The sequence below is a fragment of the Chamaea fasciata genome, unplaced genomic scaffold (assembly GCF_029207755.1).
Source record: "Chamaea fasciata isolate MVZ Bird 193981 ecotype frontalis unplaced genomic scaffold, bChaFas1.0.hap1 SCAF_979, whole genome shotgun sequence".
Taxonomy (NCBI): Eukaryota; Metazoa; Chordata; class Aves; order Passeriformes; family Sylviidae; genus Chamaea; species Chamaea fasciata.
Window position 1 is genome coordinate 20,525 of NW_027095064.1, and position 16,288 is coordinate 36,812.

Consider the following 16,288-nt stretch of genomic DNA (forward strand, 5'->3'; position numbering starts at 1 on the left):
CCCCAGGGACAGCCAGAGCACCCCAGGGACACCTAGGGGACAGCCGGGGCGCCCCCAGGGCCACCTAGGGGAAAGCCAGGGCACCCAGAGCTCCAAGTGCTCTCCAAGGCAGGCTCAAAACCCTTACCAACGATTGGCTTTAATTAAGCAACTCACACAAAGTCACCAGCACCACACGGTTGGTCTGTAACGGCTGCAACAAAATATGCCCTCCTGGAAGCAGTTCAGCACTTACTGATCACTTCTTTGTTTTGGCACTTCCCAGCCAGGGCCTGCGGGGCCTCCTGCAGATGCAGGTCTTCGCTGACAAGGCTCCACTTGTGCAGCAGCAGCAGGATTAGGGGCAGGAGCAGGAGCAGCTCCCTGAAATTTTAGAAAATATTAGAAAAATACAGGCAAAAATCTCACCTCTGTCCTCCCCTAAGAACATCCCTAGGACATCATCCCAGTTTTTCCCAGCTAGGAGCTGCAAGGAATTCAGGCAGGGGAATTGACATCAGGGAACAGCTTTGTAAAGTCAAAGGCAGAAAGAGAAGATCCACCAGCAAAGGGCAGGAAAGGGGAAAGGTTTCTGAAAACATTTCTGCAGTCTAATTAATAATTATTTCTGCTTCCCCAGCGAGAAGAACACAAACTCACAGCCATTCAGGCCTGACAGTCCCCTGCAGCCAGAGCTCAGCACACATCCACAGAAGCAAGTCCAGCACCTGAAAGAAAAAAAAAAAAAAAAACAACAAAAAAACACAATCAAACCAGAAGGAAAAGGTGATTTCTTTGGCTTCAAAGTTATTTCAAGTTCTTAAAGCCCAACACAGCTGATAGGAGAAACAGAGTCAGGGCTCCTGGCAGACAGAGGGTGTTTTCCCCCCCAGGGGACTGCAGAGGAATTGTCTGGGACTTGGACTGTCCCTCGGGGTGACACCAGTTGCTGTGACTTTTATCATTCCATATGTTTGACTCCCAAAACTTCCCAGCCCAGGGGCTTGAGCTGACAGGGCAGCACAAAGATTGTTCTCTGTGTGGTGCCCAGATTTGGGGTTCACTGTCACCTTTGCTAGTTTAGATGAATTATACCCACGGCCCCGAATTCCCTGCTCAGTTCCTGCTGCAATAACCTCACAGTGCCTCACAGAGCATGGATATTCCCACGCAGAGCTGCTGCTTGAATGCCAGATGTGTCAGGAACTAGCAGAGCTTCCAAGGAAGCTCAGCAGGATAGGGACAGGATAGGTTTCTATTCCATAGATTTGGTTAATTCTAACCCTCATCCCCTGGGGGTCACCTGTCAGATTTCCCTGGAATTCAGCCACCCCCCTGAGCTCGGGCTCCAGGTGATGTTTCAGAGCAGGAGAAGGCACTGGCCGGCCTGTGCTGAGGCAGCCCCTGTGCCCTCGGGAGGACACAGCTCCCTGCAGGAGCTCAGCTCCTTTCCGAGCCCCAGCAGTGGCCTCTGCAAGTGCCTTTCCCTCAGGCAAGGGATGCCCATCCCTGCCTTCAGCACACCTCCAGTGGGACCCACCTGCAAAAGCTTTCCATCACTTCTGCACTCCGGCTGGCTCCCTGGAAAAGTCCAGACTTCATCCAAACGAAACTCCATCCCACTCAAACCTTTGATTTTGAGGCATCTCCGAGGGCCGTTGCTCTGGATTTAATTTCTGTGAGGGAGGAGCACCTTGGCTTTAATGCTGCCGATGGGTGATGTCCTCAGGCTGAAAGGGAGGGGATTTGGGGTGGCCAGGACATCCCTGGCAACTGTGTGGGAGCTCCGGGAGGTGGGAATTGCTGTCTGAGCCCCTCTGCAGACAGCCCGAGCCGCCGTTCCCGGGCAATGCCAGCTGTTCCCTGGGGAGCTCTTGGGCTGTGGGTGCCTCTGTCCGGGCTGCAGCATCTCCCCGTGCCCGGTGGGAGCAGCCCCTGGCCGAGGAGCCGCGGCAGCCCCGGGGCCGTGTCCGTGCCAGCCCCGAGCCCGGCCCCGGGCCCTGCGTTTGGCCGCCGCTGCCACGGGCGGGGCCCCGCAGGCACAGCTCCTCCCCTGCACATCATCCCAGGGCTGCTGGCCCCGCTGGGGCTGCCGGCCTCCTTCCTCCCTGCGCCTCCGGGCACCCGGGACACCTGCAGGAAACACCGAGGGACACTGCAGGCGGCACGGGGGGGCACCGAGGCCTCCGGCCAGAAAAGCAGCCCCGGCCTCAGCAGCTGCCATCAGTTTGGCCCGGCAACACTCACCTGCAGGAAACGCCCCTGTGCGGGTGGGACCGGCCCTGCCTCTCTGCAGAGCTTTGGCCGTGGAAGAAGGGAAGCCTCAGGACTTGTCCTGCTCTTTTCCGCCCAGAAAGAGACTTTGTGTAAGTACTTTTACGGCAGCTGTTGAGTAAATCCTGGAAAGGACAGGAAATCAGCGTCACTGGAAGAGCTTTGTGCTGTCGTGAGCTGCCAGCCAGTTCTGCCCTCGAGCCATTCCAGGGGCTGCTGTGTGAAGCAGCTTTGGCAGAGAAGGCGGCACTGCACTTACCTTAGTGGGGCCAAGCGTTGCCATCCTATGGAGGTCCATCCCCATAATGCAGAGATTGGTTCAGCTGCTTGGAGCAGAGTCCGGGTAATGCCAAGGTGCTGAGTTCGATTCTCAAACGGTCCGTCTGCTTGAGAGTCAGATTTTAGGATCCCTCTCAGGCTCAGTATATCCTGTGACCTGGAAATAAGAGGAAAATTCTCGGCTGAGTTTTAATAAAACAGCTTTTGCCATTGCAGGGTGTGAGCTGCACTCGGTGATTTTCGGCCGCGATGAGCCCCACGAGCATTCCGCCCTTCCTTGCCGCCATCTTGGTTGCGTCTGAGGCCACTTCCGGTCCCGCCGGCATCTTTTTTGCGGCACCGCTAAGGCCCCCGGCAGGTGTTTACACAGACGCCTGACTAAATCCACGAATCCGAACCCGGAGGCGGCGCGGATGAGCACATGGCCGGTGTCTGCACACCTGGAAACGCCGCGGAAAATTGCGCCCGGGCGGCGCTGTAGTCGGGGTTTTTGTGCAGGCATCTGCGTAAACGCCTACAGGGTCCTTATTTTTTCCCGCCCTTTTGGCCGCCCTTTTTGGAAGGTCGGGCGCCTCGCGCCTCGGCGCCATTTTGTGAGGGGCGACGCGTGACTTCCGCTTTTCCTTGCCGCCATCTTGGTTGCTCCTGAGGCCACTTCCGTCCCGGCCGCCATGTTCTTTGTGGCTCGGCATAGGCCTCCGCCAGGTGTTTACACAGACGCCTGACTAAATCCACGAATCCGAACGCAAGCGCGTCGCGACTGAGCACACGGCCCGTGTCGGCACACCTGGAAACGCCGCGGAAAATTGCGCCCGGGCAGCGCCGTAGTCGGGGTTTTTGTGCAGGCGTCTGGCTAAATGCCTATAGGGTCCTTATTTTTTCCCGCCCTTTTGGCCGCCTTTTTTGGAAGGTCGGGCGCCTCGCGCTTCGGCGCCATTTTGTGAGGGGCGACGTGTGACTTCCGCTTTCCCTTGCCGCCATCTTGGTTGCTCCTGAGGCCACTTCCGTCCCGGCCGCCATGTTCTTTGTGGCTCGGCATAGGCCTCCGCCAGGTGTTTACGCAGACGCCTGACTAAATCAACGAATCTGAACGCGGACGCGGCGCGACTGAGCACACGGCCCGTGTCCCCACACCTGGAAACGCCGCGGAAAATTGCCCCCGGGCGGCGCCGTAGTCGGGGTTTTGTGCAGGCAGCTGCATAAACACCTATAGGGTCCTTATTTTTCCCGCCCTTTTGGCCGCCCTTTTTAGAAGGTCAGGCGCCTCGCGTCTCGCCGCCATCTTGGTAGTGGAACCCACTAAAATGCCCCCTCGGCCGCTCACACAAGCGCCTGACTCAATGGACTGCCGCCCGCGGCGCCGCTGCGCCCCCATCCCGTGTCCGCACACCCGCAGACGCCGCGGAAAAGCGCGCCCGGACGGCTCCGGGGTCCGGGTGGCGCGCGCAGGCAGCCGGCTGCCACGCGCCCGGGCTCCTTGCCTTTTTCCCTCCCTTTCGGCCCCGAGCTGCGGGCGGGCGGGCGGCAGCGCCGCCCCCGAGCTCACAATGCGGGGCTGCCACGCGCGTCGGGGACGGGCGGGGGGGGACAGCTGCACTACCGCTCTTTGCCCACAGGGTGGCAGCACTGCCGCACGGCTCCGGCGGGACGGTCATGGGGGACAGCTGCACTACCGCTCTTTGCCCACAGGGTGGCAGCATTGCCGCACAGATCAGGCGGGACGGGCGGGAGGGACAGCTGCACTACCGCTCTTTGCCCACACGATGGCAGCATTGCCGCACAGATCAGGCGGGACGGGCGGGAGGGACAGCTGCACTACCGCTGTTTGCCCACACGGTGGCAGCATTGCCGCACAGATCGGGCGGGCCGGGCGGGGGGGAAGCTGCACTACCGCTCTCTGCCCACAGGGTGGCAGCACTGCCGCGCGGCGGCGCGGAGCGGAGCCATAAACGAACGTGCCCAGGAATGCCCTTCCGAACAGCCTCCGGAATAAATGGCCCAAAAGACCCCCGAGCACACCTGCGAGAGCCCCGCCAGCAACCAGACCGAAACAAAAAAGCCTTTCGTTCAGGCTCTATTTCAATATTTTTTATCTTTGTGATTCTGATATTTACATTAATCATTACAATTCAGCTTTTATATTATGTACATTATACATCATGTATTATGTTTATTATACTATTATATTTATTATATATATTAAGTATAGAAAGTTATATATAAAATAATTTATTATTTATTATGTAATGTTATAAATAATAATACATTTCATTGAAATATCATGATTATGTACATTATAGATGTTTATATTATGTATATTATATATATTTATAAAACGTGTAGTATGTAATAATATATTGTGTATTTATTATTTATATTATTTTTCATATCCTATACTTTTTGTTATTTTTCTTTTTCATTATTTTTTAATTCGTTTGTTTATATTTTAAACGATATTTTACACTAGATGAATTCATTAACCTAACACATCAGAAACACAATTAATTTGAATTAAATGAGCCTGGTTTTCTAAGGGGTAAAGTTTTAATCTTTATTCAAATAATATGGGCATGTTTTCTCTTTCTCTATGGTTTTTTTTTGGTGGGTTGCGGGGGAGTTTAGTTTGTGGGTTTTCTTTTTTTGTTCGCTTTGTTTTGGAGTTCTTTGCTAATAAACAAGCAGGGTCGGAGAGTTCAAAATAAAACGTCTACTTTGTTTTTATTGCCCCCTCTGAAATACGCCTCGACAGCCTGGACAGCAGGCTGCTGCTGGTAACACTGTGCACGGGTAGGAGGAGACCTGGTCGGGGCTGGGAAGGAAAAAACGGCACCACGGTGGTCACAGCTTTCTCCCTTCAGGAGTTTTATGGAGCAGAAAATACAGAGCTTTTGCCAACTGCGCTCTCTATGACATCCCGACGTCCAGCGGGCACGGAGGTCATTTCTCATCTTTCTTGCCAACAGCCAAACCCCCAGGCGCCCGGGGGAAGAAAGAGTATGGGGAAAAAAAAAAAGGAACAAAGAAAACATGAAAAAATAAACCAAAACTATAGAAAATAATAAATAAAATTAAAATACCAAAAGAAAAAAATTTCAAAGTAACAAAAAAGTGGAAAAAAAAATTAAACAAAAAATTAAAATAAAAAACTAAAAGTAGTTTTAACAAGTAAATAAATAGCTAAAGAAAAAAATATAAAAATTAAAAAACGGAAGAAAAAGTCTTTGAAAAACCACAAAACGCAACATGAGAAACCACAACAAAAGAGCATAAAAATACAAAAATAACAAGAAATAAAATACAAAATTAAATAAATGCAGCTTTCACCTCCTGCCACTGCCTAAAAAAGCACCATGGCTTTCCTCAATTATGCAGCAATAAGGGAAACAAACCCAGTGCCCCCCAGAACAGAAGGTTTTCTAGACAATTCCCACTTTTGCTTGGAAACAAATTCTATTTTAGTGGGAAGCTCATTTTGGACAAACACCCAAATGTGCCAAGGTAGGAAAGAACCAGCCCCCTGTGTCCAAGGAACAGCAGCTAGGCCTGGATTCAGGTTTTAATGGCATTTATGTAATTAAAAATGCAGTAAATTGAACTTTACAAAGAGATGAATCATGGCAAATAAATACTTCAACGTTTTCTTGGGAATTCACAGAATTTTGTGGAGATGGTGCTGGACAATTCCTGATTTACCAACATTAATTGGGTAAATTTCCTTGGAAATGTGCTCTACAAGGTGCAAAAATTCCAATTAGGATGGAAAATTGGAATAAATAAATATTCCCTTACTAAAATCAGAGAGAAAATCAGAGTTATTCCTTCAAATAAAAGGAAGGAATAACATCTAAATCCAAGCTTGCCTGGAAAACAAGCTCAGGAATTTCTAACATTGAAAACTTTTGCAAGAGTCATGAAGCTGGTGAAAGTTCATGGAATGATGATTTAAAATCTGCTTCCTCTGCTCTAATTTAAAGGGAAGTGGGAATTCAACAGGTCCAGTTACTCCTATCCAACCTTGGACTGGGATAAGGCCTTCCAGTGGCTTCACTTCCTACTGGCTCTCTCCTTTTTGCCCACAACCTGGAAGAGGAAAAGCAACAGGAATAAAGTCTCAAACAGGATGGCCTTGGTCCAGGCAGACTGAAATGCAGCTCCCAGGGAGGGAGGCCAGGCTGTGCCTCGGGGAGCTCCGGGAATCTGGGATTGCCCGTGGGATTAAAGGGCTGGAAAAGCACACCCACCTGCCAGGTTCAGTGCTGGGACCGAGCAAGGCCGGGGCTCGGGGGCAGCAGTCAGAGCTGGGACTGCAGGAGAACACCCCAAACCCGGGTTAAACATCCGGCACGACACGCAGCACGCTCCGGGAGAAACTCGGGCGGGAGAAGCCCCGGGATGCTCCACGTTCCTTGCCCTTGGCAGCTGTGCCAGGGCCTCCATCAGAATGCTGACCTCACCGTGCAGCTCCTACAAAATAGGAGAACTTATGGGAATCGCCCAGCAATCCATGGACTTCCAGTTATTAAGAACCACAGCTGCAGCGAAAGGTGCCCAAACTCTACTGCAAACCAGCAGGTCTGAGGAGACGCAGGGATTTATTCCTGAGGGGACACAAGGATCCCTCAGCCAGCCAGGATTTCTCCCAGGCTCTTCCCACTGCTCTCTGAGGACACAAACAGCAGTTTTTCCCTGGAGTTCCCCTTTCCAACAATGCCAAGACTCATGTTCTCCTCCAACCCCAGGTTCAGGAAGGAAAGTAGGAATATTATCACTGCACAGACTGTCCAGGAGGGTGTGACTGAGGCAGCAGCACCAGCTCCCACTCCACTGCTGCTCTGGATTCCTGAGCAGCTCCTTTCCATCCTGCCCTTCCCAGCACCATTCCCTGGGTGCCATGTCCACAGACACCTTCTCCATGCCGCTTAAAACCCACAGACACCAACAGAAAGGAGATCAAAAATCAATTCACATGCTGCTAGCCAGAGAGAATGGGAGAGGCCTAAAAATCTGCATTTATTTTAGAACACTAGAGCAATTTCTTCATGACCCTGACTATCAGTGATGGGCAGATAAACACCTTCTTTAACTTACTACCTGCAAAAACATCAAGTTTCAAGTTTAGTAAAGATAAAATTTTGCTGCAAAAATAAAAGAGGTGGGATGTTGGTGTTAGTGCTTTAACCTTCGGACATTAGCGGGTATTTGTAAAACAAATTCATTATTGAAGCAGCTAACTTGAAAATAAGGGGGTTTTACAATAAAGTTGACCAAAAAAGAGTCTCAAAATTAAGATATAGGTTGCACAAATATTTAAGAAAAAAAAAGTTGTCTTTCGTGCATATAACCTGCCAGCCTCTCATGTTTTCAGTCCTTACCATTTATTTTTACCAAGGTGATGACTAAAACCTTGTCAAAAGCTCAAAAAAAAAAAACAATCCAGGACAAGGCAGGTGTTTTCCCAAGTACCCCCAGTGTGGAGCTGTGTCAGCCACAAGTGTTTGCTCCCTCAGCCCAGCCCGAAGCAGGCTCCAGCTGCTGCCCAGGGGTTACCAAGGGACTCACCTGTTTCAAGCTGTAAATGCAGGTGGCCTGCACTGGAGTGCCAAAAAATGTGAAATATGTGACTCTCACCTTGAATAGCGATCGATCTTCTCAGGGGAGCCCCTCACCCAGGATGGGGGGCTCTGCCACGGATTTCATCCCTCTGCATCTGAAAGAAAGTTGGGACAAAAGTCAGAGTGCTGCAGGATACCTTGACAGCTCCACACATCTTGTGGCAATCTAGGAATACCCTCTACAGTCTAACTACACCCCACATCACAAATTTCAAGCCCCCAGCACTATTATCCTATTACCCCCACACCCAGACTGAGCATCAAGGCAGAGCAGCTCCAGGCCAAACACACACCAACACCCGTGACACAGCACAGGACAAACGAGGGGACACAACAGGGATAGAAAACTCTGGCAAGAAGAATGACCCTGAGGGTCCAGAGAACTCGGAATGAGATGACCGAGGTAAGATGGAAGGTGAGCTGGCCAGGCTCAGAGAACCCTGCAGGAACAAGATGCCATCGGGATGACTTATCCCAAGAAATGCAGAGATGGATGCCCGAGAACCCTACGGTCAGAATCCTCGACCTGTCTTTGCATTCTCACAAGACCTAACCCGCCGAATGGATCAGGGCGGTGCACGGCTGTCAATACAGCTCAGAACAAGACCTGAAAAGGCATCGGACTGGATGCTTGTGAAGAGAGATGGATTCTGATGAGTGTCCGAGCAGCTGAGACAAAGGCACCTGGCTGAGGAGCACAGAGATCAGAAATGCTAAGACTGATGCCAGAGGTTTTGACAGGCCCCTGAAGGGCTAAGGGAAAAGACAGCACACACAAGACACCCAAGACACAGAGTGCACAACAGACACAACACACACCAGGACTGCTCTGCCCTGCACACCTCGGCACTGTGATCCAGAATGAGACTCTCCCTGGATGAAACCTAAGGGGTCACAGCTTAGACATCCCTGTCTTCAAACCTGACTCAAAAAACCTTGCTAGTGACCCCACACTCTTCTTTCATGCCCTCTACGGCTCTGAGCTCTCCACTTATCTCTCAGATGTCTGGGGAGGTGCATCCACGCCGGGTCCCAAAGAAGGCTGCCTCTCCCTCGGGGAAATTCCTGCTGTGACCAGGCTGGTGTCTCCTCGTCAGCTACAATAAAGAGAACTAAACGTGACCCTGTGCTCTTAGCAGCACATCAGCCAGAAACCAGCAATTCTGCTACTCACAGTCTCCTAAGCTTGCCTGTGTCCTCGGCCCTGTGCTTCAGCTGCGCTCAGAGGCCAACGCCGGCGTCGCAGGGTCTGGTCTAAAAATAAAGACAAAGAACAGAGCTGTAACACGGCCACCATTTACACCTCCCCTGCAAATCAAAACAGTGACCGACCTTCTCAGGGGAGCCCCCTCACCCAGGATGGGGGGCTCTGCCACAGATTTCATCCACCTGCATCTGAAAGAAAGTCAGAACAACAGTCAGAGTGCGGCAGGATACCTTGACAGCTCCACATATCTTGTGGAAATCTAGGAATACCCTCGACAGCCCTGCTACACTCCACATCACAAATTTCAAGCCCCCAGCACTATTATCCTATTACCCCCACACCCAGACTGAGCATCAAGGCAGAGCAGCTCCCGGCCAAACACACACCAACACCCGTGACACAGCACAGGACAAACGAGGGGACACAACAGGGATAGAAAACTCTGGCAAGAAGAATGACCCTGAGGGTCCAGAGAACTCGGAATGAGATGACCGAGGTGAGACTGAAGGTGAGCTGGCCAGGCTCAGAGAACCCTGCAGGAACAAGATGCCATCGGGATGACTTATCCCAAGAAATGCAGAGATGGATGCCCGAGAATCCTACGGTCAGAATCCTCTACCTGCCTTTGCATTCTCACAAGACCTAACCCGCCGGAATGGATCAGGGCGGTGCACGGCTGTCAGTACAGCTCAGAACAAGACCTGAAAAGGCATCGGACTGGATGCTTGTGAAGAGAGATGGATTCTGATGAGTGTCCGAGCACCAAAGTCAAAAGCACCTGGCTGAGGAGCACAGAGATCAGAAATGCTAAGACTGATGCCAGGGGTTTTGATAGGCCCCTCAAAGGACAAAAGGAAAAGACAAGACACCAAACAGACAGAGTGCACAACAGACAAGTGACACAACACACACCAGGACTGCTCTGCCCGGCACACCTCGGCACTCTGATCCAGAATGAGACTTTCTGTAGCCTAAGCGGTCACTTCTTGGACATCCCTGTCACCAAAAATGACTCAAAAAATCCCTCCCGGTGGCCCCTGATCCCACACCCCGCTTTCAAGCCCTCCCTGGCTCCGAGCCCTCCACTTATCTCTTGGACGTCTAGGGAGGTGAATCCACGCTGGGTGGCAAAGAAGGCCGCCTCTCCCTCAGGGAAATTCCTGCTGTTGCTGGGCTGTTGTCTCCTACACAGCTACAATAAAGAAAACCAAACATCAAAGCATAATCTTGGCAGCCCATCACCCAAAACCCGACAATTCTGCTACTCACTGTCTCCTAAGCTTGCCCGTGTCCTCGGCCCCGCGCTTCAGCTGCGCTCAGAGGCCAACGCCGGCGTCGCAGGGTCTGCCTGGGTAAAGAGCAGACAAGGTGACATGGCAGCGCTGGAACTTGAGGGGACCATCCCTCCTTCTCCTCCCTGACTCACCTCAACTCCTCGGCCGTTATCCAAGACTACCTGGATGGGGCCTTCACAAGGAGAAGATCAAGGCTCCATCACAGACTCCTGGAATGCTCCCGGAGGGCTCACGGGTGAGGTGACCCGGGTCTGTCGTCCGGTTGGTGAGAGGGGAGCTCGGCCTCCTGCGAGTGGACTCCCTAAAACACACAATAACGGAGGCTTAGAGTTGCACCAGCGAGTGAGGCTTGAACAATAGCAACTGCTTCTGTCCACCCATCGCTGCTCACCTCGCCCACGTCAGCTTGACTGCTGAGATCCGGCTTTACCACCTAAAAATAAAGACAAAGAACAGAGCTGTAACACAGCCATCATTTACACCTCCCCTGCAAATCAAAACAGTGACTGACCTTCTCAGGGGAGCCCCTCACCCAGACTGGGGGGCTCTGCCACAGATTTCATCCCTCTGCATCTGAAAGAAAGTTCGGACAAAAGTCAGAGTGCTGCAGGATACCTTGACAGCTCCACATATCTTGTGGCAACCTAGGAATACCCTCTACAGCCCTACTACACCCCACATCACAAATTTCAAGCCCCCGGCACTATTACCCTCGTACCCCCACACCCAGACTGAGCAGCAAGGCAGAGCAGCTCCCGGCCAAACACACACCAACACCCGTGACACAGCACAGGACAAACGAGGGGACGCAACAGGGACAGAAAACTCTGGGCAAGAAGAATGACCCTGAGGGTCCAGAGAACTCAGAATGAGATGACCGAGGTGAGAAGGAAGGTGAGCTGGCCAGGCTCAGAGAACCCTGCAGGAACAAGATGCCATCGGGATGACTTATCCCAAGAAATGCAGAGATGGATGCCCGAGAACCCTACGGTCAGAATCCTCGACCTGTCTTTGCATTCTCACAAGACCTAACCCGCCGGAATGGATCAGGGCGGTGCACGGCTGTCAGTACAGCTCAGAACAAGACCTGAAAAGGCATCGGACTGGATGCTTGTGAAGAGAGATGGATTCTGATGAGTGTCCGAGCAGCTGAGACAAAGGCACCTGGCTGAGGAGCACAGAGATCAGAAATGCTAAGACTGATGCCAGAGGTTTTGACAGGCGCCTGAAAAGACTAAAGGAAAAGACAAGACACCCAAAAGACACAAAGTGCACAACAGACACAACACACCCTGGGACTGCTCTGCCCTGCACACCTCAGCACTGTGATCCAGAATGAGACTTTCCCTTATTGTAGCCTAAGGGGTCACATCTGGGACATCCCCATCTCCAAACCCGACTCAAAAAATCCCTCCCGCTGACCCCTGCCCTGGCACCCCGCTTTCATCCTCTCCCTAGTTCCGAGCCCTCCACTTATCTCTCAGATGTCTGGGGAGGTGAATCCACGCTGGGTCCCAAAGAAGGCCGCCTATGCCTCTGGGAAATTCCTCCTGTCACTTGCCTGCTGTCTCCTAGTCAGCTACAATAAAGAAAACCAAACATCAAAGCATAATCTTAGCTGCACATCAGCCAAAAACCAGCAGCTCTGCTACTCACCGTCTCTTAAGCAGGACCGGGTCCTCGGGCCCCGTGTGTGCTTCAGCTGAGCTCGGAGGCTGACGCTCGCAGCGCCAAAGCCTTAGAGGCATTACTGGCACCGAGCCCACCCACCGTGGCCTCCATTAGGGCTGTGAGCATCCCCGGTTAGAGCAGGACAGGAACGCAGGGTGGACATCCCCGGTGAACCTCAACCCTGTGGACTCGGCCCCACCACTGTCACTTCCTGCCTGGCCCTAGCTTAGGGTTACTGCCTGCACCTCTCAGGACTTCTGGCCTTGTCTTGCCATTAGGATTGCTGCCTGCACCTGCTCTCAGGGAAACAGTGTTGGAAGCAGCACTGTGAGGACTGGGATACCTGTACTCTGACTTGTATCCTAGCCTGTACCCCTGATTTTCACTGTGTGTTCTCTAGTCCTTCAGTCCTTTACCTCAGCCTCTGTGTGCATCACTGTAACCTCCCCCCTTCTGAACCCTGCTTCTTCCGAGCCCTAGACCTTGCAGCCGGGGACGCTCTGCACCGTTAGGGTCCCAAGAGCTGTCCCGCACGCAGGACAGGTACATCCACAGTTGTTCCCTGCCTACCCTAAACGTGGCCCTGAGACAGGGCAGAGGCTGACAGAGCCGAACTCTTTGCGGTGGCAAAAGGCACGAAGCCTTACCAACCGCCGCCTCGAGAGGGAAATCAGGAGCACTTCCACCGGCTGCGGAGAGACAGGGAATCCCAGGGTGGGTGGGGCGGGAAACCCCCGTTATCCCCAGCCCTGCTGGATCCTGCTCCCCACTATCGCTTCCTGCCTGGCCCTAGCCTGACAGTGTCTGCACAGGTCAGAGCTTCTGGTGTGTTCCTGCACTAGGGCTGCTGCCTGCACCTGCTCTCAGGGGAAGTGTGCTGGTAGCAGTGCTGTGAGGGCCGCTACACCTGTACTCTGACTTGTATCCTAGCCTGTTCCCCTGGTTTTCACCGTGTGTCCTCTAGTCCTTGAGTCCTTTACCTCAGCCTCTGTGTGTGTGGCTACACCTCCCCCCTTCTAAACCCAACTTCTTTAGAGCCCTGCACCTCGCAGCCAGGCCTTCTAGCATTGTCCTGCATAAGGGCTCCTGCCTGTACCCGCACTCAGGGAAACGGGCATGTCTTTAGGGCTACTCCTTCGGGTTTGGGTCGGGCTGGTACACCTGTACTCTCAATTGGCACATCTTGGACATCCCTATCTCCAAACCTGACTCAAAAACCCCTCCTGACAAGTCCTGACCCAGCACTCCACTTTCATCCCCTCTGTGGCTCTGAACCCTCCACTTATCTCTTGGACGTCTGGGGATGAGAATCCATGTCGGGTGCCACAGAAGGCCGCCTCGCCCTCTGGGAATTTCCTGCTGTCACCGGGCTGCTGTCTCTTATTCGGCTACAAGAAATAAAACAAACATCGATGTATGATCTCAGCAGATCTGTTGGCCAATCGGTCAGGGCGTAAGACAAGTGGACCACCTCAAACACACAAACAATAACATAAGCTGAAGAGTTACACCGGAAACACCACTACACTTAACTGCATAAATACATAAATTTTCAAACAGACAACCCCAAAAAAATTCCAGCAAAAAAAGCCAACTCTTATCACCCCCAGTCAAACTACTGAATATAATAAAAACAACCCCACGTCCAATCCCCTCAATAATACTCCAGAACATATACCCAGAGCGCCCCCAAAGTTAAAGACCTCCCGCTAGCCAAATAAAAAGGAAAAAGCCCATGTCTTGCAACCTATATTAATTCATTAACTTAAAGCTTTAAAAATAAACATTAAAGTTTAAACCTTTAGATAACACTAGCACACCATAGACGCCAATCCCATCACTACATGCCAAACCAAAACTTATTTCAACCTTTTGTGCTGCTGCTGCTCGGCACAAAGGTTTGTCCCTCAGCACCTCCTGAAGTAATGTTCCACGCCCAAGGCCTCCCCCAGCCCCTGTGAGATGAACTCACCATCCTTCCATGAGCCTCACCTGGGAGCCCAGCATAAACCCCTCTCCTCCCGCAGCTCCGTGCCAAACTGAGCTCGGGCTCCCCTCTTAAAGCAGTGCTGGCAGGACCCGCCCCCTCGTTATCCTTTACAGCTTCCACCTGTCCCCTCATCAGTGTGACAGCTCTCACCTGGGGCTGCTCTGTCCCCTCATCAGTGTGACAGCTCTCACCTGGGGCTGCTCTGTCCCCTCAATCAGCCTGTGACAGCTCTCACCTGGGGCTGCTCTGTCCCCTCAATCAGCCTGTGACAGCTCTCACCTGCAGCTGCTGCCAGTCCCTGCCGCTCATTTCCTGGACATTGCACTGTGTGCACTGACACGCTGGGGCACCGGGCTTTCCTTGCTGTGAATAAGGATCCCTCTTCTCCTGCACGTGCCCAAGGCTGAAACTGGGATTCCACCTCCTAAATTCCGTTTGTGTGAGGTTCACAATTCCTAAGGAAATTTCCCAGCAATCGTTACCCTTCATTTACATTTTCTCCTTTGGAATCATTACTACCTTGTCTTTCTGTGCAAGGGTTTCCAAACGTTCATTGGGAGTTCAGTAGCCGGGTTGGCTTGTTTATAACATAGCTGACAATCCCAGGCTCAATCCAAACACCCAGAGATACAGGGAAATATGGAGACAGTTTATAAATACTGCCCACCTCTGACCCTGAATTCTTCATCGCACATCCTTGGAGCAGATTTACTCCATCCTTTCTTCCCAGCAGCACCTCTCCAGCACAAATCTCACTTCTCACACCTGTTTCTTCCCACAAACCAAACAGAAATCTACTACAGGGCGAGGCGGGGAGGGGCGAGGCCGGTCTCGGCGCAGAGCCCCCGGGCCCTCAGGGCGGGCCGGGGGGACCGGAGCAGAGCCCGGGCCGGGTTGGAGCCGGAGCCGGTCTGAGGGCGGAGGCCCCGGGCCCTCAGCGCGGGCCGGGGGGCGGGGGCGGTTCCCGGGGCCCGCTGTCCAATCAGCACTGCCGATGCCTCAGCGAGCCCGCCAATCGCGGGGATTCAAAAGGGTGGCGGAAGTAGCTGCTGCTCTATGGGCTCGGTGAGGAACGCCCCGGTGGGGTCCCGGCGCCGTGCACTTGGGACCCGCCCCGCGCCCCTGAAGCCGCGCCCCCGGTACTGCCCGGCCCCGGCTGCCTCCGGCCCCGCCTCACAGAGCCCCGGCTCCGCCCCGGCCCCGCCCCGAGCCCGCCCCGGCTCTGCCCCTGCTCCGCCCCGAGCCCACCCCGAGCCCGCCCCGGCTCCGCCCCGAGCCCGCCTCGGCTCCGCCCCGAGCCCGCCCCGGATCCGCCCCGGATCCGCCCCGAGCCCGCCCCGGATCCGCCCCGAGCCCGCCCCGGCTCCGCTCCGAGCCCGCCCCGGCTCCGCCCCGAGCACGCCCCGGCTTGGGGGCGGGACCATCGCCCGCGACCCCCGCCCCGCCCCTCGCAGCTGAGCCGAGCCGAGCCGAGCCGAGGTTGCTCGCGGCCCTGCGCGGAGCCAGGCGGGGCCGGGAATGGGAGCGGGCGTTCTGGTTCGGGTCCTGTCAGTGTCGGCTGCGGCTCCCGAGAGGTGCGGCCCCCCCCGGCGGGCGGGTTGAGGGTCTCGGGGCCTGAGGCCCAAGCTGGCGTTGCGGTCGGGATCGGGACCGGGATCGCTGCGGGCGGCAGGAGCCGCTCCTGCTCCGCCTGCAGCCGGAGCTGCGCTGGGGTCCTGCCGGGGCTCTGGGCACGGGAGGACGGCGGCGGCGATTTCCTCTGATAACCTCTGATATCGACCCCCCCACAGCATCATTGATCCCCACCCGAGTGTCACTGACCCCCCCAATGTCATTGATGCCCCCCCAATATTCCATTGATCTTCCCTCAGCGTCACTGACCCCCCCCCAATATTCCACTGATCTCCCCACTTGATCCCGCCCTTTTTCTCCCCTCACGTTTCCCGCCCTTTTTCTCCCCTCACGTTTCCCGCCCTTTTTC

General features: G+C 53.7%; 3 long non-coding RNA genes across 4 annotated transcripts; all 3 read right to left on the reverse strand.

Moving 5' to 3' along the window:
* Nucleotides 1-247: 247 nt before the first annotated feature.
* On the reverse strand, nt 248-2,187 carry LOC136306094 (uncharacterized). The gene is made up of 3 exons (XR_010725503.1): nt 1,520-2,187; nt 640-707; nt 248-363 (listed from the first exon to the last, which is right to left on the reverse strand). It is a non-coding gene; the product is annotated as an uncharacterized lncRNA (long non-coding RNA).
* Nucleotides 2,188-9,344: 7,157 nt separating this feature from the next.
* LOC136306095 (uncharacterized) lies at nt 9,345-11,261 on the reverse strand. Of its 2 annotated transcripts, XR_010725505.1 has the most exons (5): nt 11,158-11,261; nt 11,038-11,079; nt 10,778-10,947; nt 10,621-10,699; nt 9,345-10,543 (listed from the first exon to the last, which is right to left on the reverse strand). It is a non-coding gene; the product is annotated as an uncharacterized lncRNA (long non-coding RNA). The 2 variants fall into 2 exon arrangements; XR_010725504.1 differs by having other exon boundaries at nt 11,038-11,261.
* Nucleotides 11,262-13,096: 1,835 nt separating this feature from the next.
* Nucleotides 13,097-15,211, reverse strand: LOC136306096 (uncharacterized). Its single transcript, XR_010725506.1, has 3 exons — nt 14,975-15,211; nt 14,587-14,762; nt 13,097-13,705 (listed from the first exon to the last, which is right to left on the reverse strand). It is a non-coding gene; the product is annotated as an uncharacterized lncRNA (long non-coding RNA).
* Between the last annotated feature and the right edge of the window lie 1,077 nt (nt 15,212-16,288).